Raw genomic sequence first — 27,195 nt, forward strand, 5'->3', positions numbered from 1 at the left:
ATCACTGATCATTGGGGCTCCCCTCACCCACTATTCCACACAGCGACTGATCTGCATACACTGCAACCCCAACCCAAACCCGGAAAATCTGAATGAAAGAAAAGATCTATCTTCAGTCTCAGTGTTTCCCTAGTCTGCCCACCCTGGGCCACCCAGACACATGGAGTAGCTACTAAATGTTGGGACTATGAAAGAGTGGCCTGGAGAGGAAAGGGTCATGGGGTACAAGACCTATTATTCACCAGAGAGAACAGGGGCCCACACAAGCAGGGGCCCCTTGATATGGATGGCATACCTCATGGGAGCACAATCTGATGGAGGCTCCAAGCTCCCTGAGCCTCTGGTCCTCCCCAGTGGACTGGCCCTCTCGTGAGAGGACTAATCCTCGGGTGGCAAACTGACACGGGGACAGGGGTGTGCTTGGGCATTCCTGGACTGCTTTGCCCACGTCTGCCATTGCAAGAGCATCCTTTTTCACAGTGGACCAGACCCCAGGAGGGTCCTCTGCCCTCCCTCATATATGTATTATTCCCTCCTAGGAAGTCATCATGATTCCTTCCTGGAGTAACTGGAAAATAGTGCCTCTCTGCATTCTCCCAATGCCTGTAATTGTGCTTCTGTGAAACTGTTTTGCTGCAGGGCTCTTACGAGCGAGCGCTGTGGTAAAATTGCTGTTAGGAGAAGGACTTAAATGTCATTTAAAGGACTTTACATGCCCTTTCCCTGCTGAGGGCAGGTGGTCCATTCTGAAATGGCACAACCGTGCTCAGCACCCCCCCTTGAAGATCGTGGCCAATGGCTGTCGCCCTGCCAATGTTCTGATGCCTTGCGCACAGTCTGGCGACCCGAGCATTGCAGAGCTTGCTGGGATGTGGCCTCAGTGGACCAGGAAGAGGGATTGGCTCCCCTGTCCTGAAACTAGAGGTTGCCGGGCTACAGTTAGACGAACCTCTGTGATGCGATTAATGGTTACAAAAATTAGCCTCATGTTCATCTACCTGTAGTTTGCCATTACGTGATAATGTGGCCACTGTTTATCTGATGGGTCAGGTGCACAGAAAGGAGACTGAGGTTTACTGGGGAACCCCTGACCAGTTTCTGGTGGGCCACCTAGCATTTGCTCTTTGCTGAACTTCCTACAAGGTGTGCTGGACTATGTGGATCTTGATCAGATCCAGCAAGACATTACTTATGTTCATTAACAAGAGGGCATGCTCAGGAACCCTTTACACAGATTCATTCTGCATTGAAGAGAGCTCCCAAGTTTGTCCTCTTGCTTTATTTATTTATATCTGTGTAAACCACTTTGGAAACTTTAGCTGAAAAGTGGTATATAAATATTCGTTATATTGTATTGTATTGTAAATGTTAAAAAAACACCAGTAGACCAGAGGACTCTAGTAAAAACAGACTTTGTAAGACCACTCCTGATTAACATGACCTACAATCCTTAGGAAATAAGCTCTAGTGTTCTCAGTGGGACTTGCTTCTGAGTAAGACTGGCTGATGGCTTGTTAAACTCTGGTGCCAGCTGAAATGAGAAAAAGGTTACCTGATTATCCAAGGTCCTTTATTGTCACTTTGAGTTTGTTTCTGGGTTGGGTTTTTTTTCTCTTTTCTTTTTTAAAAACAAACTCCAAGGTTGAAGCCAAGAAAGGGTTGCTATCGTAAATGCATGAGAGTGCATTGTGTTCCTTCTTGGGCAGAGGGAAGCTGCCTTCAAATCATAAAGCTAGCTCTTCAGATAGTCTGCTTTTTTCAAGATGAATCAGAACTGTATTCTCCTTTCTGTCTTCATGTTCTTTGCCCTCTTGTGCCCACTCCTGTGCCTCCCTCCCTTTCTTTGTCCAGCAATTCTTCAGGACACATCTGTTCACAGAATGGCTTTCATACATTTTATCTTCCTTGGCCTCCCTCATGCTCAAGAATAATAGGACTATTTTATTACAGAGGACTGAATTAATGCTTTAGAAGATGGGAGGATTTGTATAGATGCTACAGGAAGGTTTGCTGCCTTCATAATGTTGGGGTTTGTGATTATTTTGCAAAGTCCAAGGAAGCTACCACTCCAGTTACAGGGTGCAGAGTTTAGTTGTTGCAGCTGTTTAAGTAACACATGTGGAGATCACTGTAGAGTCTAAACTAAATTGATTTATTGGTGAAGTACATTTGAGATAGGAAAGACCTATTCTGTCCATGTATATTGCTTCTGTATATTGCCACAGTGACAAGGCCAGATATTGCCTCAGCAATGGGAATCCTGAGCAGAAAGGTAAGTGCACCAACCAACAAGGATTGGATTGCAGTCAAAAGACTAGGAAGATACCTAAAAGGTACTGCACACGATGTATTGGAGATTCCAGCAAGTAGTAATCCCAAACTACTGTGCTAGTCTGTGATCGTAATAAAGGAATTGAACTGAATTGAATTGAAACTACTGGGATGCATGGATGCAGACTGGGGCGAAGACAGAACAGACTGCAAGTCCACAAGTGGACACCTGTTCTTCTATGGAAAAGGAGCCATAAATCGGAGTAGCCTCAAGCAATCACTTGTTGTGTAGTCATCCACAGAAGCAGAGTACTTTTCTCCAAGTGAAGCATGCAAAGAAGTAGTATGGATACACCAACTACTATCTGTCTTTGTGATTGAGGAACCAAAGCCCACAGTGTTGTTTGAGGATAACCAATGTTGTATCTAGATCTCCCAAATAGAAAAGATGAAGTCTCGAACCAAGCACATTCCCATAAAGTACCACTATGTTTGAGACTTGCAAGAAAAGGGGGTGGTCCAGTTGGAGTACTGCCCAACAGAAGAGATGCTGGCAGATGGAGTAACCAAATCATTCTCCAGAGAAAGATTCCAGATGCTTCGTGAGAAGATGGGAGGCGTGAGCCGGTGCAACAGGCAATGAGAAGGGGTGTTGGAGATGGACTTCCAGTGCATTGACCTTTTGCACCAACTCTCCTAATGACCACTAGGGGCACTGGGAGTAGAGATAGTGAGTAAGGGTCTCCCTAACTGTTCTACCTGTCTCTACTCTATGTCCCCTGATATGACTCTACAGGTATTTCCTGTGCTGAGTCAGAATCCCTTCCTTTCCTCTTAGCGAGCAGATGGAAACATCTCTCTCTCTCTCCCTACCTATTCATTATGTAGTTCCATAGATTAGGGTTAGGTCTTTCCTATCCAAAGTGTACTTCACCAATAAATACATAGTATTTAGTTCCGCAAGAATCTCCATGTGCCTTCTCTAAATAGCTACAGCAACTAAACTCTGCAACTGCTCTGTAACTGGAGTGGGTAGCTTCTTTAGTGCTCTGCTAATCAACTGGAGTTGGGGATAAAAATTACAACCCCCAACACTCTTGGCCTCTGGTACAGATGTATAAGCCTTTGATTAAAATACTCTTATATGGTTTAGAGAGGGTTTGTGCCCATGCCATAGTTCAAATGGTGTCTTGTCTTTTGCTTTCATTGGCAAACTGTTTTGCAAGTGATTTGCAGTCATCAGTGCTTCTCCCCAGAATTTATTTGCCAAGCCAGCATCATGTAACATGCAACTGGTTATTTCTAGTAGAGAGTGATTTTTCCTTTCTGACACACCATTCAGTTCTGGCGTATATGTGGGAGTAGGTTCATGTGAAATCCCATGTTCCTTTAGGAATCTTTTCATGTCATTTGACATGTATTCACCTCCATTGTCTGACCTTAGTCTCTGAGGCTTTCTTCCAAATTTTTTATTGACCAGTACAAGACACTCTTTAAATTTTTCCAACACTTGACTTTTCTCTCTCAAAGGATATACATAAGTAAATCTTGAAAAATCATCAATAAATGTGAGTATGTAGTGATTGCCACCCATACTGTGTTCAAGTGGACCACAGACATCAGAATGAATTAGTTCCAGAGGATTTTGTGACTCCCTCTGTGTCTGTCCAGAAAAGCTGGGTCTCGCCCTTTATTAAGTAAGCAACATTGACATCTAGTGGCAGCTTCTTTGCATGATTCCACTTTAAAGTCCTTAATTAGTCCATTTTTCTCAAGCTCATTTATCACATTAATTTGCCTCTCCGCTAGTCTTTTATGCCATATAGACAAATGCCATATGTCATATGTCTTTTATGCCATTTATGCCAAATGTAGAACAATTCTTGTGTTTGCACAAGGCTGCGAGGCTTGCCTGTTCAGTTACACAGTCCAATTGGAAAAGCCCGTCTTCACACATATAGTCGATGGTGATGTAGCAAACTTTGTGCTCAAAAGTCGCTTTGCAACATTTATTGACTCCACATCCCACAGAGATCAAGTTGCTCTCCATATCAGGGCCTAAGAGAGCATCCTGGATCAAAATCCTCTTTATCTGTCCACCAAATTGCCTGCAATGAAGTTCAGCTGTTCCTCCTCCCATCAAAAAAATTGTGTCCCCATTACCAACAAAAACAGGGACTTTGTAATTTTTGTCTAAACCAATAAACAGTTCAGGGGGATTCAGAATATTTTGGGTAGCACTGGAATCAATAATAAAATCATTCCTTTTATTCCTGGTTGCTCCATTGTAAGTCCTAATTCTTTTACTGTCTCTCTCTGTATCTTGTTCTTCAAATTCAGCACACTGTCTGTTTCTTTGTCTGTCAGAAAGGTTTGCTCTCTTTCCTGTTGTATTCATAGACTGTGAGTCATCTCTGTAGCTAAGTTAACCAGGTTTTCCTCCTTTAGAATTCTTTCTGCATTTTCTGCTTTTGGCCTCTGGGCAATTAGCATGTGAATGCCCTGTTTTGTTACAGTTAAAGTAATGTCTTTGCCGAAAAAGGCTGCAATACTGTCCCCATGCCTTGCAAAATCTGTTTCTCCCTATTTAAGGCTGAAATCTTGCAAGTATGCAATTACAATTTCCAGTTTAAGCTTATCATGTGAAACTTCCAATTCCATCTTCACATGGTTATAATTCTGTGGCAAAGATCTCAGAATCAAGCCAATTAACACTTGATCATCTAAAGTAGATAGATGTTATTTAAGTAATCTGTGAGTCTCCTGCATTGCACTTATACGGGCTGAAAGTTCCTCTCCTTCTTCCAGCTGCATTTTGCAAATCCTTTGAATTAAGATGACAGCAGTGTTGGGGGAGACTCTGCCATATAGCTTTTTGAGCTTTTCCCACACCTCTAAGGCAATTTTAGTATCTTTGAAATGCATTAGTAGGTCATCACTTACATTTAGAAGAATCAAGCCATATGCTCTGTTGTTTTGTGAATACCACTTCTTTGGGGCAGTCGCCCCATCTGTTGGTTGTGGTTCTGTGAGTACTCCATTAAGTTCTTTTGCCATCTGAAAGGCTTCCATTTTTATGAACCATTGATTGTAATTCCTTCCATTCAGCTTGGAGAAGGCAGTGCTGCTCACCTCTGGATCCATGCTGTTTTACTAACTCACTCAGCTGCACTTGAAAAAGAAAAACTCTGCTGCAGACCCTTGGGCTGCTGGGCCCGTAACCCTGCTGGGGTTTGTGATTCTTTAGCAAAGTGCCAAGGAAGCGACCACTCCAGTTACAGAGTGCAGAGTTTTGTTGTTGCAGCTATTGAAGTAACACACATGGAGATCACTGTAGAGTCTAAACTAAATTGATTTATTGTTGAAGTGCATTTGAAATAGGAAAGACTTATCCAATCTATCAGCTACATAATGAATAGGTGTGGGGGGGAGAGAGGTTTTCATCTTCTCTCTAGGAGGAAAGGAAGAGGACTGACTCCCTACAGGAAGTACCTGAGAAGTCAAAGCAGGGGTCATAGAGTAGAGGAAAGCAGGGCCAGACAAAGGAGACCCTGGGACTATTCTAACGATCAGCCAAAATTGGGCTAGGAGAGCCTAGCCTGATTTTGGCTGATCATGTAAACCACCAGGCTCGCAGGTGAGCCCAGTGGCTTACAAGCAGCTAGCCCGCTTTTGTAGCCCTCCCCTTAGCCCGGGTTTGCGGAGCGAGTGCTCTGCAAACCCGGGCTTTCCGATCGTGAGTAGCCACAGCATGGCTCCACACCGTGGCTACTCATGAGGAGACCCCAAGAGGGGAGGCAAAAAGCCACCTACCAGCTCCGGGGGTCTCCCCAGCATGCCCTGCACACTCGCGCAGGGCATACTGGAGCTTCCAGGGGCTGCGTGGTCCCTGAGTTCCCCAGCCCCCGCCGGCTCCGTCACGGGATCGTCTGCAGGGAGATCGTCTGCAGGGATCATCTGCAGGCAGCTGGGATTGTCTGCAGGGAGAGCAGGCTTAGCCCGCTCTCCCCGCAAAAGCAGCAAAAGCGGGTCTCACTGATCGTAAGACCCACCTCCCTCAGTAGCTACCTCTACTCTCAATGTCTCTAGTGGTCATTAGGATAGTTGGTGCAAAAGGTTGATGTACTGGAACTCCACCTCCAACACATGAAGCCAGCTTTTTTGTTCTTCATAGCTCTGCTTGGGCTTCAGTATTTATACCTGGAAGATATAGCAGAGGTTGTGTTCCTGATGTGCCATTCTGGGGGCTAACAGTGAAACCAGCCAAGCACTACTGGAAGCACTACTGAAATTCTTGCTTTCAGCTTAGGGAGTCTGGAGAGGAGTGACTGTTACCTGTTCAATAGTCATGAGGAAGAGGGTATTTCATCGGATGTAATTTTTCTCACCCCGAATGGCACATCTGCCACATTTTCCTTTTCCACCCAACTATCAATGGTATCTTTGCATCTGATCACCCAATGTCAAGTAGGCATCTTGGTAGCAACTGTTCCATGCATGCACCAGACTGGCATTGAGTGGACCTGGTCCATAGTTTGATTTTGTTTCTACTAGGCCACTTGCCTCCTATCACATCCCTTCCAGAATCTGTAAATCCAAACCTCACTATGATGGGAAATCTCTAGCTCTGTGAGTAATCTCTTCTGCTTGGCAGAGGAGATTGTTAAGGAACAAACTAGTGGGAAGAGCAAAGTAACTGATGTGGGGAAAGGGATAAATGAATAGAGGAGGGTAGGCCAAGGAAAGAACAGAAAAGGTGAAGATTAGCACCCCTAACAAGATATGATAGCTATCATCATGCCTTTACAAACAGCTCCTGACAAGTGCTATTAGCTCACTGGTGAGTAAAACAAATACGCTCTGAAGTGGCTCTGTGACCTTGTCACTGCTCTCATTGCTGGTGGGTTGCTGATGTGCCAAATATCAGAGGCAGGGTGGTTCAAGCTGTGATGGACATGGACCCCAGGAAAAAGCACTTTCTTTGAGTACTGAATAACGAACTCTTCTGGCTGAATAATGAGGTCACCAGCAAGAGAGAAGGCAAGCATTTTGACACCTGAACAGCCAAGAAGGAGAAGCAAGATGCAGGGCTGAGTTTAAGGCTTGGTTGAGACAACCAGTGGAATTTCCTAGGGCTGCTTCGCATGTATCTGGCAATGTCAGGTGCATGGCTATACACTATGATGTGCACAATAAATGTTTCCTATAGCCTGTAAGAGCTAGTCTCATCTTTTTCAAATGTGTGCCTGTAAATGCTGCTGGGACCCAACTCAGCAGTCCTGGCACCCTGAAGCAGGTATATGTACTATATAGAGGTTCAAAAAAAGAAAAGAAAAGAAAAAAGAAAAGAGAGGGAAAAACCACCGTTGTTCCTGAAGGTAATGTGGAATATAGCACTTGCTAATTTGCTTTGTAACTTAAGAAACAATGCTCAGATGGCTAGAGAGTAGTTTAGACTTGCAGGGGTGGCAAGGTGGCTGTGGGGAGTGAGACTGACTAGGTGGTGGCAGCAGAGTTCAGTGTTTGAGACCGAATAGCTGTCAGTCACAGGACTGCAAGAGTGATGGTTGGGAACAGACTGGCTCAGTCTTGAAAATGAAATTGCAAGGGTGTTTGGTATGGACTTCTTTGCTCTGGGCCAAAGGCAGACAAGCCAGCTCTCCAGTTGTTGTTGAACTACAACTCCCGTGATCCCCAGCCACTGTGGTTGGGGATGGTGGGAGTTATAGTTCAACAACAGCTGGAGAGCCAAGCTTGTCTATCCCTGCTCTAGGCCAATCATATGTCTCCCAAACTTCTGATGGTTGAGGCTCACTTATTTCTTGATTTAAAATTAGGATTCCACTCTTACACTTGAGAAGATTTACTTTTTAGAGGGTATGTGAATAAGGACCACACTGGTTGCAATTTTAATAATACCGTTTGTACTTGTGTGATATTTATTATTTATATTTTTATTATTAAACAGTAGGCATAGAAGACCCTGAGGTAGTTCCTACGATCAGTGGGAGCTGCCTGGGGAGGGTTAGTGGGGAGAGAGGGCTTAGCCTGCTCTCCCCGCAGACGACTGAGCAATCTGCTCTGGGCAGCCGAAGCAGCCACCCACATGACTGCTGGCTCCATTATGGAGCTGGCGGGGGCTGGGGAGTTCAGGGACCGCATGGTCCATGGAAGCTCCAGCATGCCCTGCGCGAGTGCGCAGGGCATGCTGGAGAGACCCCCCAAACCATGAGGCTGCCGTTCAGCCTTCCGGTCCAGGGTCTACTCGTGAGTTGCCGCGGCACAGAGCCATGCCATGACAACTCACGATCAGAAAGCCCAAGTTAGCGGAGCACTCACTCCACTAACCCGGGCTTAGGGGAGGGCTACTTAAGCGGGTGACCCAGTTTGACTGAATCAGGCTCGGCTGCAAGCCCGGTGAGTCCCACGATTGGTGGGAAGCGGGCTAAGTACCCTTAGGCCACTTTCCACTGATCGTCACAAGAACATAAGAACATAAGAACAGCCCTGCTGGATCAGGCCCAAGGCCCATCTAGTCCAGCATCCTGTTTCGCACAGTGGCCCACCAGATGCTGCTGGAAGCCACAGGCATGAGTTGAAGGCATGCCCTCTCTCCTGCTGTTACTCCCCTGCAACTGGTACCCAGAGGCACACCACCCTTGAGGCTGGAGGTGGCCTACAGCCCTCCGACTAATAGCCGTCAAATCGTCAGAATAGCTTCCCCGATTTAAAGTGGAACCATGGCTAGGAAAAGGGAGTAATGAATCCTTTCTTGACCTTGCTGTCCCGCCTTTGATCAACTTCTCCTCCATTGCTGCATAGTTGTCATTTCTTTTAGGATGGAGGCTCCATCAGCTCCAACCTTTTGTGTTCCTGTATAAGCTACTGTTCTGAGCATGCCTTCTGAAAGGAAGGAGGTGAACCTAGTGCAGTGATTCATGTAATGTGCCGCCTCCCTTGAGGCTGACCCAGCTAATCACACCTGATGCAGAAACATGGCGGAATGACCTGCTCTCAGCAAAGGCCGACAAAGGTGGTGCCAGAAGGGTAGCAGTCTTTGCTAGGAGCAGATCATTTTGCCATATTTCTGCAATAGGTGTGATTGGATGGGTCGGCGTCTCCCAATGCAGACATGCTACAGAATTACGTGACAGAATTACGTGGGACAAATGCCCCACCACCCTAAAACTGCAGTTCTTTCTGTTTGCATTTTAAATATAGATTGTGAATACTAACTGGGAAGAGTTTCTGCTAGCGAAGAGTATAATAACAATGAGACAGAACTACCCATCCACTCTTGAATTCACCATTCCAACCCTATATATTTTTTCTGGAACCTTATCTAAGAAGGAAGCAAGGGCAGGAAATCATTTGGAGATACAGCAGGCAACCTCCTCTTTGGGCTCATAGAGACTCTTAATTATTTTATGTATGTATGTATGTATGTATTTCTGTTTCACACAGTCTGAGACTTACGGCCCTAGGCAAAGGGGCAGCAGTGGAAATGGTAATAGTTATGCTCATATTATTGTCTGATGGGCCATAGCAAGTAAGAATGCCTGAGTGGTTTATGTTGGACTTTACTTCAGGGAGAAGCTTATATATGATTAACATCCCTTCCAGAGGCCTTACTTATTGTTTGGGCACTGTGACCTGCTTGGCAGATCCCTCTGCAACGTCCCAGGTACCAGCCTTTATTGTGATTAAACAACAAACACAGTCTGATCTGTAGCAATCCTCTATGCCTCGAGATTGCTACACAGGGAACATGGCGAAACTGCATTCTTGCTTCCCAGGTTGTCAGAGAAGCTGGCCAGGCTCCCAGTCTGCGAGGCCCTCTTCTTCTGCCTTAGAGGAAGGGACGCCTTGTCAGAACGAGTGTGGTCTGAAGGTGTTGCTACTGCTGAGACCCCTTGTGCCCCAAGGAGTTGGCAGAGCAGCTGACTTGGCTTCCCTCCTCAACCTTTCCCCCCACCTTTCCCTCACTGTCACTTGAATATTCCACTTCTGCTGAAGGCAGACAGCTGGCACAGCAGCACTGGAGGGATTTTGAAGGTGAAAGTCTCCAAGGATGACAATGAAAGGCTCCCTCTGTGAAGGCTAGAAATTCCTGGCTGTGCTGGAGGAAATTCAGCTGTAGTTTTTTCCTCTCCCTCTGGATTTCCTTTCCTTTCTCTGTCATATCACTTGAAGCTCCCATCTTTAGACTTTAATGAACCTCTCAGTTACTGCCACTAATGCTGAGCCATATCATGGCTTTCATTAACAGGCCATTTGAGGTGGAGTCCTCGTGATGGAATGCAATAGATAGCCCAAAATGTGCCATGGGGGGCATCAGCTCACTTCCCAAGAGTTTTGAACAAATGCTCTTACTTCTAATCAAGAGTCTTCTTGGCTAAATGAAGCTCCAAGATCCCTTTTATCTCTATGAAACAAGGCAGGGGCTGTTTCCCAAACCAAAGTCTGCCACCAGCAATTAAAGGGCTGGCTTGGCTCTCCAAAGAAAGCAGAGCATAAGCTGGGGGGATATTCTGAAATGGTGAGGAAGTTAGCTATTTTTCTCTTGCTAATCCCAGAAGAAAGCAGAGGTCACCAAGCAGCAGATGCAGAAGGAGAGACAGGATGCAGAGAAGACTGTGTCTTTTCAATGTTATTAGCCCAAAATGCTGCAGGGAACTGGTGTTACACCTGACATGGCCTCCAGGCTTGTCTGCCAAGAATGTAGGTGGGAAAGAGAGTTTGTGGAGCTGTGGACACTCGTGACTTGAAGCAGCCCACAGTGAGGGCTGCTCTAGATATCATGTGTTTGTAGCATGTCCACCTTCTGTCCCCAGGGCAGGCACTGTAACATTAGAAGGGGGCGTGTGGAGCTGCAATTGGCTGAGGCTCCTTCCTGGGCACATGTCCACAGACTTCCATATTCCCTTCAGGCATTCCAGTATTCGCCACTGGGACACATGGCAGACATGCTTCAAATGCATCCCTTTCATATCACAGGAGAGAACTCTGTAATAAAATAGTTCACTCTCAGCCACCACACTGCTGAGAGATGGGCCAGCCTGTGAGAAGAAGCCACGCCATCTAGAGACAATTATGTCCACCATTGTTGTGCTTGGTAGGACCCTTCCTGGTAGTAGGGGCTTTCCCTTTGGCTTTCTATGGGCTTTGTAAGGACAGCAGCAGCTGTGGCAGGAACACCAGGAGGCTGAGCAAAGATTTTAACATTGCATCCTTAGCCACCCCTTTACTGAGAGGAGAACCCTGGAATGCTCTCCCAGTGGCCATTCGTTCCTCAGACTCCATCACGGCTTTTAGAAAGCTTTTAAAGACTTGGCTTTTTACCCAGGCTTTTGCATAATCGTTTTTACTGCGGCTTCTCTGTGTTTTTATCTGTTGTCTTGTTTTTATGCTTGTTTTATATGTTTTTAGCTTGATGTTTTTATTGCTTGATGTTTTTATTGCTTTTATTGTATGTTTTAATTTTTGTAAACCGCCTTGGGGTTTTCTTTTAACGAAAGGCGGTATAGAAATGTAAAAACAAACAAACAAACAAACAAACAAACAAACCACTTTCTACCTGCAACGGTCTGTCTTGTATCACTTTGATCTGTTGTAAGGCATCTTAGAAATAAACTGGATCAAAAGGTGGAGTATCTAACTTTATATTTAATAAATATAAATAAATGGATGATTATGGCATTTTCCTTAGTGTACATGTGCCCAATTAAGCCATAGTTCCCCCAGGTTTCCTTGATTCCATGCTATGCTGTGCCATGTTATCTCAGAATTTGATGACTTCCATTCCATTCCTTGCACTTTCCATGGGTAATGAATTGGACTCCACTACATGAAAAAAGTGAAAACAAAATGATCCACCCCTTTCCCATGTCCTGTGTAACTATATTTCAGTAAGTGGTGGAAGAACATTCAGATATGTTCCCAAATATGTGTGTATGTGTTCAGTGATTTGGTAATAAATGACTAGACTCTTTCCCACCCAACAGGGGGTGCTGGCGGGTAGAGAGCAAAAAAATAGCTGGACTCTTGTAACCATCTTGGCCCATAGTGGCTGTGGGGCAGTGGAGAAAATGGTCCATGTTGAATCTCTGCGCATGTTAAGCTGGTTGTGTGCAGCTACTGCCAAATAAGGAGTGAACACATCCTTTGGACACATTAATGGAAACCAATCTATATATGTGTTAGCAGCAGTATGCCAAAAACCCAACTTAGCTACATGTGCACATACCTGACAACGTGTGTTGGGAGCAATTAAGAGTCAACACAGGCTTCTCTCTCTCTCTCTCTCTCTCTCTCTCTCTCTCTCTCTCTCTCTCCCCTTATAGCTGCCATGTGGGTCATGAAAACAGGTCTTCTGCACATTGCAAGAACAGATTTTGATATTGTTTATATTTGCCACCTTCCAGTCCTGCCTGCGGAATGATAACATTGCAAAACATTACTCTTCCCATCTCTGAAAATGTGTGCATTGAATTCTCTTTTCTGCCAGATCTGTGTGGGCCAGATGGGTAACTGCTCTTGTGAGCTTGTGTAACTGTGAGCCAGCATCTCCCTTTTTGCCCCTGATTATAGCAGCAGGAGGCAGCAAAACAATGCACACTCCTCTGACGGTAGAGCCTCAGAGGCCAAAGAGCCTTATGTGGGCTGGTTGGACAGGAGTGGGCTGGCTGGCTGGTTTCTGTGCCAGAAGAGGGACATGTTTTTCTTTTTAGGCAGCAGAGGGCACTGCAAAGAATTCAGCAGAGAGGCAACTAAACTAAGGCAAATGTAGAATCCCAGTTTTGTATTAAACACAAATAGACTGTGGAATGGCATGGGGGAGGCGAGGCTGAGAGTACTGTCTAATTTTATTCCAGAACATTATCACTGCATAGAAGACACTGAACATACTTTTTAATTGAATGCATAGAACTGGGAGAGGGTTTTTGGGAAAATGGGTAAGGGAGAGGATTCTATCAAGTAATCTTTTATGATTTGTTGTTTAGATCTTTGTTCCAGTGGAGATCCTGTAGAATGTGTGTGGGAGGCGGGCTCGAGTGATAAAGGAAAAGGGAGGGAAAGGGAAAGCAGGAAAAGGAGCTGTTTCTGAATAAAGTCTTAGTTAAATCTACATAAGATTACTTCGTGTTTGTGAGAGAAGCAACTACAAAACATTTAGTGATGAGATTTTGAACCACCTAATCGTATGAGCCTACAAAGCTTGTGAATGTTCCTGCAACTTCATTTCATTGCATTAGTGGGCCTACATACTCTAACTGCTTCCTACTATTGCTGCTGCTGATTGTTTCTCCAACTTCCTGACCTGCACAGGAAGTACCCCTGAAGGTACTTTTTCCTTCTCAATCCTGGACTCTGTTGTTTACTGCAGGATGGCCCAGATCCCAACACCACCTTTTTTCTTGTCCACCCCAGAACAAGAGAACCTGCTCTTCCATACAGACCTCTGATTTTACTCCAGCAAAGCAGAAGGCTATATTGCATCATTGTTTAGGCCCTGAAGGCCAAAGGATATATAATCATTTGCCATTTCCTGCCAACTTGGAAGGAGATGCCAATTCTTATGAAGCTGCTCTTCAAGCCTTAGATGATCATTTCAACTGTACTTTGAATGTGACTGCTGAACGTTACAAGTTCTATTCTAGATCTCAACTGCATAGTGAATCTATCGATCAGTATGTCACAGCATTGCATGCCTTAATTGTAACCTGTGAGTTTGCCAACTTTACTTTGGAGAGGAGAGCTGGTTTTGTGGTAGCAAGCATTACTTGTCCCATTAGCTAAGCAGGGTATGCCCTGGTTGCATATTAATGGGAGACTAGAAGTGTAAGCACTGTAAGATATTCCCCTCAGGGGATGGAGCCTCTCTGGGAAGAGCAGAAGGTTCCAAGTTCCCTCCCTGGCTTCTACAAGATAGGGCTGAGAGAGATTCCTCCCTGCAACCTTGGAGATGCCACTGCCAGTCTATGAAGACAATACTGAGCTAGATAGACCAATGGTCTGACTCAGTATATGGCAGCTTCCTATGTTCCTATGATCAGGGATCAGATTGTCATGAAAACCAGTTACTCCAAGCTGCCTGAATAACTGCTATTGGAGTGGAAACTGACCCTGAAAAAGTTATAGAGATGGCTAGGAGAGTGGGAAATGTTCTTCACTGTGCCAAATTGCTCTTTTGGGTACCCCAAAACCAGCCTCCTGAAATCTAGGCTGTTTGATCTCAGTCCTTCCAAACCCAATCTTCTCATATGGCATTGCCCCATAAAGTAGCAGCACAAGAAAAGAGGCACTACCAGTGCTACCAATATGCAGACTCTGCCTACAAAGCCAGTTTTGCTCACTGTCCTGCATGAAGGTCACTTGCAACAGGTGCAAAAAAAAGTGGAAACTTTGCTAAGGTTTGCAAGTCTGCTGTCTATTCCATTACTGATTCACTATATGATAAGGATGAGGCAGATGAACCACTTCTTGAAACCGTTTCAAGTGTGACAGAATCGGAGCCTGCGTCTCCACATTGTTAAGTTACACTTAATGGCCATGAAGTTCAGATGCTAATAAAAGCTAATAAAAGCTGCCAGGGAGGGGACAGGTAGATGGCTGGAGGAGATCGTTAATGCTTCGTTGATGGAGGGCAGGATGCCATCGTGCCTCAAGGAGGCGGTGGTAAGACCTCTATTAAAAAAGCCCTCCCTTGATCCCTCCAACCTGGACAACCATAGACCTGTGTCTAACCTTCCCTTTCTGGGCAAGGTGATGGAGCGTGTGGTGGCGTCCCAGCTGCAGAGGGTCTTGGATGATACGGATTATCTGGACCCTTTTCAATCTGGCTTCCGCCCCGGGTATGGGACTGAGACTGCCTTGGTCGCTCTAGTGGATGACTTACACCGGGAACTAGACAGGGGGAGTGCGTCCCTGTTGGTTCTGCTGGACCTCTCGGCGGCCTTCAATACCATCGACCATGGTATCCTTCTGGGCCGCCTCTCGAGTATGGGGATCGGAGGCACTGCGTTGCAGTGGTTCCGGTCCTTTCTTGAGGGGAGGGTCCAGAAGGTGGTGCTGGGGGACTACTGCTCGGCCCCGTGGCCGTTGGCCTGTGGGGTCCCGCAGGGATCGGTCTTGTCCCCCATGCTGTTTAACATCTACATGAAGCCGCTGGGAGAGGTCATCCGGGGTTTTGGACTGAGTTGTCAGCAATATGCGGATGACACTCAGCTCTATCTCTCCTTGTCATCTGATCCTAGGGAGGCGGTGGATGTCCTGAATCGGGGGCTGGAGGCCGTGATGGGTTGGATGTGGGCTAATAAACTGAAATTGAATCCGGATAAGACGGAGGTACTGTTGGTCAGTAGGAGAGCCAATCGGGATGAGGAGATTCTACCGGTTCTGGATGGGGTTGCACTCCCCTTGAAGGAGCAAGTATGCAGCTTGGGGGTACTACTGGACCCGGCTCTGCTTTTGGAAGCTCAGGTGGAGGCGGTGGCCAGGGGTGCCTTTGCATGGCTTCGGCTGGTGCGCCAGCTGCGTACCTTTCTCGAGAAGGCAGATCTGGCCATGGTTACCCACGCCTTAGTCACGTCGCGGCAGGATTACTGTAACGTGCTCTATGTGGGGCTGCCCTTGAAGAATATCCAGAAACTGCAGCTAGTGCAAAATGCGGCAGAGAGGGTTTTATCTGGAGCTGCCCGCTGGGAACATATCACCCCCATTTTGAAAGAGCTGCACTGGCTGCCGGTTTGTTTCCGGGTCCAATTCAAGGTGCTGGTTTTGACCTTTAAAGCCCTAAACGGTTTGGGCCCGGGGTATTTGAGGGGCCGCCTGCTCCCAAGGGTTGCTGCCCGCTTGACTAGGACATCTGGTGGGGCCCTGCTCCAGGTGCCGACAATGAGGGAGGCCCGGCTGTCGTGCACTCGGGACAGGGCCTTCTCTGTTGCTGCTCCTAGACTCTGGAATGCTCTCCCGGTGGCCATTCGTTCCTCGGACTCCATCACAGCTTTTAGAAAGCTTTTAAAGACTTGGCTTTTTACCCAGGCTTTTACATAATCGTTTTTTACTGCTGTTCTTGTGTGTTTATTATCTGCTGTCTTGTTTTTATGTATGTTTTTAGCTTGATGTTTTTACTGCTTTTATTGTATGTTTTAATTTTTGTAAACCGCCTTGGGGTTTTCTTTTAATGAAAGGCGGTATAAAAATGTAAAAATAAAATAAATAAATAAATAAAATGCTGGCTGATTCTGGTACTTGGTACACTATCATTTCTCATCTACTTTACACTAAACTCCTTACTACATCCAATCTGCAACTGTAGTCTTCAGACATATCCCCATATCCATAGGGATATGCAAGTTCCCCTATTGCCAGAAATGGATACTTCACTGCTGTCCTGGAATACAAAGGATATACTGCAGAAGGGAAAGTGTATGTGTCACAAAAAGGAGTCTCAATGTTGGGCTGGAAACATCAGAAAGATCTATGGATGGTGCTAGACCCAAATAGCCTGGAACCCATATTTCAGATGATGGAGCATTCATATGCTGATATGATTGCTGATTTCTCAGACATTTTTGCTGATACTCCTGGCACTGCCATATATTTCAAACATAAAATTCAGATGAAGGGAAATGCAATACCTGTACAATACAAAGTGAGGAACGTACCCATAGTATTGTGCCAACCACTTCGAGAGGAGCTCTTAATACTACAGCATGCTGAGACCATAGAGCCTGTTGATTCATCAGAATGGATCTCTCCTATTGCTCTTGTGTGGAATGGTACTCTTTGAATGTGTGTAGATTTAAGTAGGGTTGCCAGGTCCAGGGGTAGCTGCTAATTGAGTAAAGTTAGTTAGCTAACTGCTAACTGAGTAAAGTAAGTTAGCTAACTGCTAACTTCTCACTGCTGCCGCTGCTGCCGCTGCTGCCGCTGCTGCCGCCACCGCCGCCACCACCACTTGAAGGAAGCAAGATGTACCTGCCTGGCCCACCTATCTGTGTTCCTGCATCATGTGGCTCTGCATAAGAACATAAGAACAGCCCTGCTGGATCAGGCACAAGGCCCATCCAGTCCAGCATCCTGTTTCACACAGTGGCCCACCAGATGCCTCTGGGGAGCCCACAAGCAAGAGGTGTGAGCATGCCCTCTCTCCTGCTTTTGCTCCCCTGCAACTGGTATTGAGAGGCATCGTGACTCTGAGACTTGAGATGGTCCACGGCCACCAGATTAGTAGCCATTGATAGACCTGTCCACCATTAATCTGTCTAAGCCCCTTTTAAAGGTATTCAAGCTGGTGGCCATCACCACATCTCATGGCAAGGAATTCCATAGATTAATTATGTGCTGTGTGAAAAAGTACTTCCTCTTGTCAGTCCTAAATTTCCCGACCTTCAGTTTCATGGAGTGACCCCTGATTCTAGTGTTGTGAGAGAGGGAGAAAAATTTCTCTCTGTCCACTCTCTCCACTCCATGCAAAATTTTATACACTTCAATCACGTCTCCCTTTAGTCGCCTCTTTTTCAAGGTAAAGAGCCCCAGATACTGTAACCTAGCCTAAGGAAGGTGCTCCAGGCCCCTGATCATATTGGTTGCTCTCTTCTGCACCTTTTCCAGTTCTACAATATCCTTCTTAAGATACAGTGACCAAAGCTGTACGCAGTACTCCAGATGTGGCCACACCATAGATTTGTATAAGGGCATCATAATATTAGCATTTTTATTTTCAATTCCCTTCCTAATGATTTCTAGCATGGAATTAGCCTTTTTCAAAACTGCCATGCACTGAGACGACACTTCAGTGAGCTGTCCACCACGACCCCAAGATCTCTCTCCTGGTCAGTCACCGACAGCTTGGTTCCCTTCAGCGTATATGTGAAGTTGATGTTTTTTGCCCTGATGTGCATCACTTCACACTTGCTTACATTGAACCGCATTTGCCATTTTGTCACCCAGTCCCCCAGTTTGGAGAGATCTTTTTGGAGTTCCTCACAATCAGTTGTGGATTTCACTAATAATAATAATAATAATAATAATAATAATAATAATAATAATAATAATAGGTCCTTGGGAAGGACTCGATGTCTGGATAAAACAAACCAGTCAATAACACCTGTCTGACTGTGTAAACAAGAAATAATAAATTTGATTTCTATACCGCCCTTCCAAAAATGGCTCAGGGCGGTTTACATAGAGAAACAATAAATAAGTAAGATGGATCCCTGTCCCCAAAGGGCTCACAATCTAAAAAGAAACACGATAGACACCAGCAACAGTCACTGGAGGTACTGTGCTGGGGGTGGATAGGGCCAGTTACTCTCCCCCTGCTAAATAAAGAGAATCACCACATAAAGAGGTGCTTCTTTGCCAGGTTATCAGGGGTTAAATAGTTAAGTTACCCTAAATAGTTAAGTGTCATCTGCAAATTTGGCCACTTTGCTGGTCACCCCAACTTCTAGATCATTTATGAACAAGTTAAAGAGCACTGGTCCCAATACTGTTCGCTGGGGGACCCCACTTCCTACCTACCTCCATTGTGAAAACTGTCCATTTATTCCTCCTCTCTGTTTCCTGTCCATCAACCAGTTACCGATCCACACATGAACCTGTTGTCTTATTCCATGACTGCTAAGTTTACTCAAGAGCCTTTGGTGGGGAGCTTTATCAAAAGCTTTTTAGAAGTCCAAGTATACTATCAACCGGATCACCTTTATCCACATGCCTGTTGACACTCTCAAAGAACTCTAAAAGGTTAGTGAGGCAAGACTTGCCCTTGCAGAAGCCATGCTGGTTCTCCTTCAACAAGGCCTTAAGTATGCTTTCCATCAATTTACCCAACACCGAAGTTGAGCTGGCTGGCCTGTAATTTCCCAGATCCCCCCTGCATCCCTTCTTGAAAATTTGAGTCATATTGGCTATTTTCCAGTCCTCTGGTACAGAGCCTGATTGTAGGGACAAGTTATATATTTTTGCAAGGAGACCGGAAATTTCACATTTGAATGGTGGATGCCATCTTGGATGGATGCCATCTTGCCCTGGCGATTTGTTAATTTTTAGCTTTTCAAGACAGTTTAGAGCATCTTCCCTTATCACCTCAAATTGGCCCAGTTTCTCAGCTGCTAAACCTGAAAAGCTCAATTCTAGAGAGGGTATATGGTCAGTATCCTCCACCAGGAAGACAGATGCAAAAAAACCCATTCAGCTTCTCTGCAATCTCCTTATCCTCCTTAATTATCCCTTTCACATCCTCATCACCTAAGGGTCCAACCACCTCCCTGGCAGGTTTTCTGCTTCTGATATATTTGTTTGTTTGTTTGTTTAAAGAAGTTTTTGTTATTCCCCTTGACACTTCTAGCTCTATGCTCCTCAAACTGTCTCTTTGCATCCCTTATTGTGTCCTTGCAGTTCTTTTGCCAGAGTTTATGTTCCTTCCTGTTCTCTTCATTTGGGCAGGACTTGTTGGAGATGAAGTGCCAGTGCATCAACCTTTTGCACCAACTGTCCTAATGACCACTAGGGGCATTGGGAGTAGAGACAGCGAATCAGGGTCTCCCTATCTGTCCCTACTCTATGACCCCTGAACTGACTCTGCAGCACTTCCTGTGCCGAGTCACAATCCTTCCTTTCCTCCTAGAGAGCAGATGGAAACATCTCTCTTTCTCCTTACCTATCCACTATGTAGTCCTTTAGATTAGATACACGTCTTTCCTATCCAAGTGTATTTAACCAATAAATATTTAGTATTTAGTTCTACAAGGATCGCCATGTGTTTTCTCTGAACAGCTGCAATATCCCAACCATCCTCTGCTACCTACTCTGTAACTGGAGTGGGTGCTCATTCCTTAGTGCTCTGCTGTTTTACCTATTGTGGGTAAAAATCAACAACCTCTAACAGGACTTCCATTTTCTGAAGGAAGTCTTCCCTTTTATAGCTTCCCTGACTCTACTTGTTAGCCACGCTGGCGTCCACCTGAACTTCGTGGTACCTTTCCTCCTTCTTGGTATACATTCCCACTGTGCTTCTAGTAGTGTGGTTTTAAATAAGTTCCATGCTTTCTGGAGTGATTTGACCCTCCTGATTTCCCCTTTCAACTTCCTTCTTACCAGTCTCCTCATTTCTGAGAAGTTTCCTCTTCTGAAGTCCAACACATCTGTTGTGTTGGGTCTAACACATCTGTGCTGGACTTCCTAGACAATTCTCCACTCCCATATATGCTGAATTGGATCACACTATGGTCACTGCTACCCAATGGTTCTGCAACTCTGACATCTCGCACCAGGTCCTGGGCACCACTCAGGATTAAATCCAAAGTTGCCATCTCTAGTTGGTTCCACGACTAACTGTTCTAAGGCACAATCATTTAGCACATCTAGAAATTTGGACTCTCTGTCATTACCTCATGTGAATACCAAAAGAATACCACAGGGCTCTGTGGGTGCCAGGAGACAAAACCGACTTGACGGCACATGTTACCTTTTTACCTTTATGTGTGGGTAGTTGAAGTCACCCATAATTACTGCCCTTTCTTTCTTTGATGCCTCTCTTATTTGCTTCTCCAGCTCCAGGTCACTCTCAGTGCTTTGATCCAGAGGACAATAGCACGTCCCTAGCAACACATATCCTTTCAGTCCTCATAATATTACCCATAATGATTGTGTGGAGGACTCTGGTCCACCTAGGTTTTCTAACTTATTGGAATCTATCCCTTCTTTGATATACAGTGCCACTCCTCTCCAATCGGTATGATCCCCAGCATTCATTGAGGTCATATGGACAGGTCCGTCTCCAGTTACCACTGGCACATCTAGTGGCAACTCAGAACCGGGCCTTTTCTGTAGCTGCTCCTGGCCTATGGAATGCACTCCCGGCAGATATCCGCAGTTTATCCTCATTGTTGGCCTTTAAGAGATCCCTAAAAACTTGTTTGGCCTGGCCTTCCAAGGTTTGTAAAGTGTTTTGTAAAGTATTTTAATTGGTTTTAATTGTTTTTGAATTGTTTTTATATTGTTTTTAGCACTGTGTGTTGAATTGTGTGTTTTTATGTCTTTTTAAAGTTGTACACCACCCTCTGTGTGAGAGGATATGGGTGAATCACCCATGGAAGGGGTCCCTGCTAAGGGAGTGTTTCCCTCTTCCCCAGACTGATGTCCTCCTTCCTTGAGACCCTCATTCTCCATGACAGCAGAAGCGCCATCAGCCCTGGAGTGGGATGCCTCTACCACACCCTGAAGGTCTCATCCACACACCTCTCTACCTGCCTGAGCTTCTCCAGGTCAGCCACCTTGGCTTCAAGGGAACGAGCTTGTTCCCTGAGAGCCAAGAGCTCTTTGCACCGAGCGCATACCCACAACTTCTGCCCTTCAGGCTGACAGTCATACATGCGGCACTCTGTGCAATACACTGGGAAGCAGCCCCTCCCCTGCTGGCATTCTACCTTCATAATTACTTTTATTGGCTATTTAGAGTATATGGGGCTTGAAGCTAAGTACTGGGTACAGTTGTCAGCTAAATAATGGTTTTTAGTTTTGTCCTCCAAGGAAATTACAAAGTTTGGATAGTATTTACCCTATTCTTGCACTGGGTGTCTCCCCTGTGATGAAGAGGCACTACTTGTGTGCCTCCTCACAGAGTTTCCCACCAATCTCCCACTAAATTCCGGCAAAACTCCTTCATTATCGGGGAGCAGAGCTCCTCTGGTCTGAGCCTTGTATTCAAAACCAGCAGTCAAATGACTCAGCTCAGGAATGTGAGCCCTCCCACAAACTGGGGCCCTCACCTGGAATGAATCCCCCACTCAAGCGTCTCCTCTGGCAAAGACACAAACACTTCCAGCCAGCCAGAAATCAAGCCCTAGGAGATTTCCAGCCTTAACAGACTTAGCTTCTGCTTCCCCTCTTGGTTTCTTGGTGATTAATTTATTTGCTTACTTAATTTCCTTGCTGTGTTCCCTTGCTTGATATCTTCTTAAGGAGAGAAATGCAAGGTTGTTGCTTCCTCTCTCTTCAAGACCAGAGAGAAAACAACTACCTCTCAGGAATGCTGCTTCCTCTTTCCTCAGAACCAGCAGTCAAACTGCCACTGCAATCTGCCACTGAAGCAGAACCTCCACGGTGACGTCCCCATTGGATGGATGGTCAGTAGGAGGGGGAAGGAGGCAGAGGAAGAGAAGCTGCTCATGAGAGCAAAGTGTTCTGAGTGAACAAAATCTTCCAGCTGCTCCCCAGAACTTCGGAGACAACACATTAAAAAAAAGTTGTTTAGACCCCCAAATAGTCTCTATTCCTCCTAATGCAAAAGAAACTTTTGGTCCCCCAAATAGTTGCATGTCCTCTATAGAAATCCCCAGTTAGCAACCCTAGATTTAAGAGATGTGAACTCCAACATGGTAGTGCATTGTCATCTATTACCCAATATCAATGAAATGCTGCTTACTCTGAAAGAAGCCTCAGTGTTCACAACTGTGGACCTGTCTTTAGCCTATCACCAGATCCTTCTGCTCAAAGGTTCTCACAAATACACAGCCTTCATTACCCCAGAAGGTCTTCTTCAGTACAAAAGACTGCCCTTTAGATTAGCCTCTGCGGTATTTCAAAGAATGATGCGTGCAATTTTTGGGACTACGGATGGTGTTACTTACTTTCAGGATGACATTTTAATGTATGGCAATACTATTCATGATGCTAAACTGTTAGAAGTCATAAGAAAACTCCGACAACATGGACTTACTATCTCATCAGAGAAATGTTCATTTTGCACACACTCAGTGATGTACTTGGGACCCACAATATCTCAGAGTGGCATACATCCCAAAACAGACTTGATGAAAATTATTCGGGAAGCACCAGAACCACACAACAGGGATGCACTTTGCTCATTTTTAGCACTCTGGGAGTAAATTTGTTAAACAATTTGCCTCAAATGTTGCTTCACTGTGTCTTCTGGGGTACATCCTACTGGGGTACATCCATCATGGAACAGTTCAAGACTTTCCAGCTTGCATACTATGCAAAAAAGGGAAGGGAGTCTGGTCTCAAGAGAGGAACTGGAGAGGACTTTGATCTTGCCTCCAGTTTTGACCTCAAAGAGGAGCCTGATGAAAGTGATGGACAATCATTGGTACCAGAAAAAACATACCTAACAGCTCCTGTGCCAGCGAACCCAAGAATTAGGAGAAGTGTGCGTGACAGGAGACCACCTAAAATACTTCAAGACTTTGAGGCTGTTCTCATGTGCAGGCAAAACCCAGCTAAAAAAGCCCAGCCCAGCCCTACCTGTGCAGGAGAACTGCCAGGATCAGGCCCAATCCCAGCAGCAACTCGGCAGGAAACCCTGCCAAGCCAGCCACCTTCCTAAATGAGGTTAAGAGAGCAAGCACACTCTTAACCCCATTTTTGCAATTGTCTGCCAGCCCCGACTGCTTGCAGCTGAGGCTGGCAGACTGTGGGGCTCCCAGCTGGTTTCAGGGAGTGGAGGGACGATCCCCACCAAGGCTGCCGAGAGCGGGTTCAGGCCCTGATGGAAAAAAAATTTGAGGCCCCTGCTGCGAGGCCGAACCACCAGTCTTTAAAACAATTCTAGCCACCATGTGTGCAGCCGGGGGTGGGGTGGGGGGTGAGCCAAGCACTCCCCTGAGGCAGTGGTGAGTGGAGCAGGAGCAGCCACTGAGCCTGATCATCTGGCACATTGGCCCTTGAGAACTGCAAGGCGCTCCAGCACACCTGCGCAGTTTGAATAGAGCGTCGACATGGTGGTGGCAGGAGGCAAGACAAAAACATATGCAACATAGTCGGCTCCGGGCCCCCTTCTGGACCATCACACCCCAGTAATTTGTACCGGCTTTCCCCCCTCTCTCGTCGGCCATGATCACCATAAGCATTATGGGGATTCGGGGTGTGTGTGTGTGTGTGTGGTGGCATCTCCCGGCACACTGACCTCTACACTGCCTGAAGAGGCAGCTACATGTCTAGGTGCGCGGTCTCCATGCCCAGACTCTCTACGAGGATCAACTGCAGGGAGGTAAGCTTTTAAAGGCTTCCTCCCCGCTGACCGTGTAGCCCTTTTTCACCGATCGTGAGAAAGGGCTCTTTGTCACGGAATTTTAGATTAATTCAATTCTGGTTGCTATAAAAGGAAGGGATATGTGGTATCCTATCCAGTAATCTTTTACGTTTTGTTGTTTAGAAGTTTGTCCCAGTGGGGATCCTGTAGTGAGTATGGAGGATGGAGTCAGAAAGGAAAAGGGAGGGAAGGGAGAAGGATAAAATTGAGTTGTTTTTGAATAAACTCTTAGTTAAATCTACACAAGATTACTTTGTGTTTGTGAGAGAAGCAGCTATGAAACAGAGAGCTTCATTAGCGTGTGTGTGGGGGGAGGGGCTCTCCACACAAGCAGTGGGGAGAGCCTGCAGGGCTTGTACGGGGAGAGCGGGCTTAGCCTGCTCTCCCTGCACACAATAAAACAGCTAGCCCGGGCCGGCTGCATCAGCCACCCACACAACTACTGCCTCCGTGATGGAGCAGGTAGGGGCTGCGGGGATCGGGGGCCACCTGGCCCCCGGAAGTCCCAGGTTGCGCCCAAGACCGGGAGGCTTCCTCACCAGACTCCGCAGCACAGGGCTGCGCTGTAGTGACTCATGATCGCCTATGAGGTCAGCGGAGCACTCACTCCACTAACCTCATTTAACGGGAGGGCTACTTTGGTGGGCTAGCCGCCAGAGAACCACCGGGCTCCCTGGTGGTTCTCATGATGGGGGAAAACCGATCTGGGCTACTTTAGCCTGGTTTCCCCCCATTGTGAGAATAGCCTCAGAGACAGATACATAGGGCTGAGGGAGCAATGTGTGTGTGTGTGCGCACACGTGCGCGCGTTTGCGCATGCATGCGCTGTTGGGAACTTGTGTATATCTGGGGTGTGTGTGTGTGTGTGTGTGAGAGAGAGAGAGAGCGAGCGGTATGGGGAAATGCCATTTGGCTGAAATCTCAGAAAGGCTAACTTTAAGTTTGCTTGCTTTGTGTGCTCCCTTGTGGTTAGGGTAATTTGCAGGGTTACTGTATATGAGCTTGCGTGACTGAGGCTGGGTATGAAAACAATGGCAGCAATGAGGAGCTGACTAAAGCACTCCAGTGCATTGGCTTCATTTCATCAAAGTATTTAGATCAAAATCTCACAGCCGGAATGCAAATTGGAAGCAGATTTGGGCACAGTGGCTTGAGGCAGACTTTCAAAGGGTGTGTGTGTTTGTGTGTGTGTGTGTGTGTGTGTGTGTGTGTGTGTGTGTGTGTGTAACACCAGAAACAGTAAAAGAAATGTGGTCATTCTGTCATTCCCCAAAAGAGCAGCTCAGCTGAGAAAGATGGAAGATATGATGATCCCAGATATATCTTCTTGTTTTCTTCAGTGTATCTTGGCCACCTTGTGGAGAAAAGGAGTGGAAACTTCCGGAAGGTTCACAAAGGTTTCAGCTGTTGAGGTTGTAGGTTATTGAAATAGATGTTCATATGTAGCAGGTGTGTAGATAAGTGTGGATTAGTGACTCCCCATGCTCAGTGACATTTGCAGTGACTAAGTGGTAAAAGAAATAATCAATAAATGATATGGAGAAAATTAGAGAGAAATCCTTCTGTCTCTAGTCGTATTCAGACTTTATACAAAGTGGGGAATCTTTACAAAGAGAGTTCAGCATTAGAGGTATGCACGAATCAAAATCTGATATTTGATTTGAGGTCAAATTTAACTGCAGACCCACTGAATTGGTTTGTCTGGATCTGTCTCAGGCTTGGCTGGATCCCTCAACGAATCAGCCCAGAATCACCCAAATTGATTTGGGTGATTTGTGCACTATTTTGAAGCCAGTTTTTCTGGGAAAATGAGCCTCAGGGTGGTGCTTTTTTTCTGGGGAGAGCTGGTCTGCCAGTTGGGATTGGCAGGTAGACCACCCCTCCTCTCCAGGCTTGGCACATCAGCCCACTTCAGAGGACAGGTCTGATAAATTGTAGCTGGGGATGATGGGAGTTGTATTTCAGCAACACCTGGAGGCCCCCAGTTTGGAAACCGCTGCTCTAGATCCCTATTTGTTTGTTATTTTAAATGGAGACTGCTCTGGTCACTTTGGTGACTTATAGCAATAGCAATAGCACTTACATTTATATACCGCTCTATAGCCGGAGCTCTGTAAGCGGTTTACAATGATTTAGCATATTGCCCCCAACATTCTGGGTACTCATTTTACCGACCTCGGAAGGATGGAAGGCTGAGTCAACCTTGAGCCCCTGGTCAGGATCGAACTTGTAACCTTCTGGTTACAGGGCAGCAGTTTTACCACTGCACCACCAGGGGCTCCTGGTGGGCTCCTCTATGCTGTGAGAGAGACAGGAGATGTTAACCTAGGTGATCCTGCCAGACCTCTTGGCAGCTTTCTGTGTCACTGACCATCGTATCCTTCTAGGTTTCCTTCCTAGCTCAGCTTAGGAGTGGGGGGCACCACTTGCGATGGGTCTGCTCCAGAGGCGTAACTAGGGAAAACGGCGCCCGGGGCAAGCACTGAAATGGTGCCCCCCACCCCCCCAACATACTACATTATACTTAGGTTTTTCCTCACAAGCGCCCGCCGCCAAGCAAAGCAATGGGGGGGGGCCGTGGGCAGCGCGGAAGGGACCGCTCGTGGGGGAGGGGGCGCCGACGCACTCCCTTGACTGCTGCAGCGCTGCTGCACTGAGCAGGAAACATTTGTATTAACAAATTTTTTTAAAAAAAATAAAAAATATATTTTTTGTCATGGCGGCGTCCCCCCCATGACCAGAAAAGATGGCGCCCGGGGCACGTGCCCCCCCTGCCCCCCCTATAGTTACGCCTCTGGTCTGCTCCATTCTGCATGGCAGGTTTTAGAGGGTGGTTCTGAGGGACTGTTGTTCCTCCCCCTGGG

Source organism: Hemicordylus capensis, chromosome 2 (assembly GCF_027244095.1).
Source record: "Hemicordylus capensis ecotype Gifberg chromosome 2, rHemCap1.1.pri, whole genome shotgun sequence".
In the NCBI taxonomy this organism is placed as follows: Eukaryota; Metazoa; Chordata; class Lepidosauria; order Squamata; family Cordylidae; genus Hemicordylus; species Hemicordylus capensis.